The following is a 4,505-nucleotide window of genomic DNA, read 5'->3' on the forward strand; positions in this document are numbered from 1 at the left end:
CCAGGACCAGCTTTTCTTGACTGCGGATTCTGGTTCCATCAGGAAATGCTAAACATAGTTGCCTTGTCACTCTCGGAGCTGGTACCCAGGGCATTCAGCCTTGTGGTGAATGAGGCCTGGTGGCCTCTCACTCAGGAACTTCTAAAGAGAAAGAGAGACCGCCAAGAGGCTCAGCTTCCACCTGCTGGTGGGGCCCTCATCAGGAAGTTCCGAGGGCCAGGATTGGACACACTGTCGACCTCTGTATTCCCAGCACCCAACACAGCACCCAGCAGGTCGCTGATGATCAATGATTTTTTTTTTTTTTTTAAACCCCGCTGAGCAGGGAGCCCGACGTGGGCTCGATCCGGATCATGACCTGAGCTAAAGGCAGATGCTTAATTGACTGAGCCACCCAGGTGCCCCAATGCTTAATAAGTATTGAATGAATTTGTTTAAGGGGGAATTTTTGATTCCTGTCGACTTGATTTTCATGTATCATGGGGGAAAGTGAATATGGCTGGCAGTTCCTGGATGGCGAGTCAGGGTTGTCTCTTAGGTTCCCCATCTTGTAAAGTTGTGAGCAGGTGGCCTGACCGCCCGAGTGGCACCTGATGAAGTTTGAACAGAGGAGCAGACACCGTCCCTGGACTAAGAAACGATACCATGGAGTTGATCTGACATGTCTAGGTGATTAGCAGAATGTTTCTGCTACATGTTAACTAGATATAAACACTCGTCACCCTATACTGGTAAGTGGTGTTAATGGCCAAAGCAAAATCAAGCACTTCTGGGGCATCCTTGGGGCCAGGGTGCCAAAAAAGGGCCCCAGTGGGCTGGCAGCTGCCCTGAGATCCCTCCAAAGACCCTTGGATCCCCAATTCAGGCCCCCTCTGTTTCCAAAAATAAAGTCCCCCGACTTGAGCTCTCAGAGCCGAGCCCTCTGCTTCCCTCTTCCTCTGAAGTTCTTCCCAGCCTCTGCTCCTGACCAAGGCACATGACAGTTAGCTCTGCTGTGCCCAGCTCCTGGTCTGTGGCCCCCAGGCCTGGCTAGCCCAGGCCAATTGCCTCTCAGCCAAAATCCCAGCCAGGTCACAGATTACACGCACGCAGCGATCTTCCTCTGATGCAAAAATTCTAACATAGATGCTCTGAATGCAACTTAAAGGTGGGACCTGGTTGGTGGATGTTTAATGAAAATGTACAGGTACTCAGTTAAACATTCAGAAGGATAGAAAACAAGCAGAGTCTTCCTTCCACCCTCCACCCCTCAGTGCCACCCTTCAGAGATAAACCCCCGTTCACTGTTTCTTGTGTATTCTTGCAAAAATGTTCACACAAGCACACACACACTCACCCACATCTTGGTAGACTCAAATGAGTACACACCGTACGCACTCTTCTGCATACTGCTTTTTTCTAACTTAATTTGTCTTGGGCGATTGTTCCCAATCAGCGTATGCTGATTTACCTTATTCTTTTTAAACAGCTGCATACTATTCCAAATATATGCCATATAATTTTTTGTTTTTCTCACCAGCAGGCTTTCCTCTTCCTTCCGGGAATATCAGCCTGTCTTTCCTTTGGGGAATCATCTCTCCCTCCCTGTCAACCCTGCAATTTGGGTGGGGATGACCCTGACCCCATCTCCAGGCTTGGATGTATGGCCTGGACCTTACTGCAGTCATTGAGTCAGTGATGGGCACGTGACCCTGGTTGGGGCAATGCCAGGAAAGAGAAGTCAGTAAGAGACAGAGATAGGCCTGTGACTTGGGCAGTAGATGGCTTTGTGACTGTTCCACTGCATTAGAAGCCCCCCCCCCCGAAATCCCAAGGGAATTGTGTTATCAGAGACACTGACATACGACTCGAAAAGGCTGGTGTTGGCTAACCCCCGTGGCCATCCCCAGGGCCCCACTGGCCAGGGAGAAGGTGCAGAAAAGGTGGTGTGGGGATTTACCAGCTACCACCTTGCCCGCCCTTATCGTCATGATCACAGCCTTTAACTCTCATGGACTCTCTTCCTTCCTGAGGACAATCTTTGGAACAGCTTAGGGAAAGCCCGGGCTGTGCCCGATTCTTTGCTGCATCAAAGATCTATTCACCACGATCATCTTTGGATGTGTGCAGTCCAGAGAACTAACCAAGCCCGTGGTCGTGTCCTGGGCCGCAGTATCATCGGCAATGTGTTTCACGTTTGGCTCCGGGACTGGAAAATCTCTTGGCCAAAGTCTTTTGACGACCCCCACTATTTCCGCTTTGAACATCCTATTTGTTTTTTTGTTTTTTTTTAAAGATTTTATTTATTTATTTGAGACAGAGAGAATGAGAGACAGAGAGCACGAGAGGGAAGAAGGCAGAGGGAGAAGCAGACCCCTTGCCGAGCAGGGAGCCCGATGCGGGACTCGATCCCGGGACTCCAGGATCATGACCTGAGCCGAAGGCAGTCGCTTAACCAACTGAGCCACCCAGGCGCCCCTGAACATCCTATTTGTGTGCTCTACTTGGGGTCACAAATATGGGTTGCATAGTAGGGTGGGGCTGAGGGTGAAGAAGATTCTAAGTCATCACCAGGCCTGAGAAGGGGCTGATGGAAGATGACGGATCACAGGCATCACTGGGAACCTGTTGATAAAAAAAGGGCAGGACAGGGGCGCCTGGGTGGCTCAGTCGTTAAGTGTCTGCCTTCAGCTCAGGTCATGATCCCAGGGTCCTGGGATCGAGCCCTGCATCGGGCTCTCTGCTCGGCGGGAAGCCTGCTTCTCCCTCTCCCACTCCCCCTGCCTGTGTTCCCTCTCTCGCTGTGTCTCTGTCAAATAAATAAAATCTTTAAAAAAAAAAAAAAAGGGCAGGACAGAGGAGTGGTCCTTTCCTGTTGGGAAGACTTGTTCTAGCAAGATGAGCCACGAGCCAGAGAGAAACACTTGACAGAAGGGAGACTCTGCCCCAGCAGAGAAGCATTTCTTCGACAGAAAGATGCCTGCCCCACCCCCACCCCCAGTCCCCTTGTCTTCCTGAACCCAAGGAAGAAGGACCTTGAAGACCCCGTGGCTGGAGTGGAGTAGTAGTGAATCATACAGCTATACTCACACGGACTTGGCAATGAGAATCTGATTGTTGACAGCCAAGAATAGACTCTGTGAAGGAGACTATGCCAAAATACAACCATGGAATAAAATATGTTCTACTACCAGTACTTAGTTTTTCTTCTTTTTGTGTGGTTTGACAATTTTTCACTTTATTCCCTTATGTAAAGTGAAATGATTATAAATGATGTGTTTCTAGCCCTCCAACTGCCAAGACCTAAGACCTCACTGGTGTCCCAGGGTAATGTGCATCCTGGTTGCAGATCTTAGATGAACTTGTGGATTTCTGGGCATACACCAGTATGGTGGGAAGGCAATCTGACTTCTCAAACCCAATCCAAGGGAATAAGCCAAGAAACCTACCACTTGCATTATACAGATTAAGCTCTCATCCCTATGGAAATACAGGAGTTGAGGATGAGGAACGATAGATGAGGGAACCGATGTGGGATTGGGATGAGAAAGGGAAAATTCAGGGGGAGAGCCTCAAGTGACTGTGGGCCAGCCAGGGAGAGGGTACAGGCCAAGTGAAGGCCATTGAGGAAGCCCTGGCCCAGGAGTGAGAAAACCCACCAACCACACACCTGCACGGTGCAGCCTTCAGAAATGCCCTTGACTTCCAGTTTTCAACCTAAACTGGGGATGTCGTCAGCTCAACTCTGTAAGAGTCCCTGGCGCTTCGTGGATGCTCACCAGTGTGAACTGAATCTGAAATGTTGCCCCACTTGTCCCCACAGATCTTTGCTCTCTCCTTTCTCTCCTGGTTCAAGAGTCTGGGCCAAGTGACAGCCCCACCCCTCTGCTCCAGCTCCGGGACGCCAGAGGAAAGCCCCCCGTCTTCCTTAAGTCTCACCGCACCATCCCTGTAAACTTTTCCCCCATTTTACAGAGGGCAGGCCGGAGGCTGGGAGGGGCAGCTGGATTAGAGGACAGGTCTCCCGGCTCCAGGCTCGGCGCTCCTCTCGGCTGCATCTGGCATCCTGCCGCGGGAGCGGGTGGCCGGCGGGGCCGTGGCTGTGGGGCTGTCCCTGCTCCTCGGCGCCTCCTCCCTCCCCGTCCGCCCCCCCCCGCACCCTCCCTCCCCGCGCCTCCCCGCCACCCCCGCTACCGCGCGCCTCCACCGGCTCCTCCCCGGGCCCCGGCTCTGCGCGGAGGCTGCGGTTCGCCCAGGGCAGGCTCGGCGCGCACGGCCGGCGGAGGCGACGGCGACCGGGCACAGAGGGTCCGGCGCGGGGAACCGGGCTCAGCGCCGGCCTGCGCGAGCCGCGGCGCTGGTCCACCCGAGGCCGGCCTGGGGGGCCCGCAGGGCGCGCGGAGCGCCGAGTGCGCGTCGGGCTGGGCCCCGCACCCCAGTGCAGGAGCGCGGGCGCGGCGCGGCGCAGCGGCCGGCATGGAGCCGGCCCGGGAGCCCCCCGCGCGGACCCGGCCGCCGCCGCCCCC

This window comes from Mirounga leonina, unplaced genomic scaffold, assembly GCF_011800145.1.
Source record: "Mirounga leonina isolate KUSES-001 unplaced genomic scaffold, KU_Mleo_1.0 Mir_174, whole genome shotgun sequence".
In the NCBI taxonomy this organism is placed as follows: Eukaryota; Metazoa; Chordata; class Mammalia; order Carnivora; family Phocidae; genus Mirounga; species Mirounga leonina.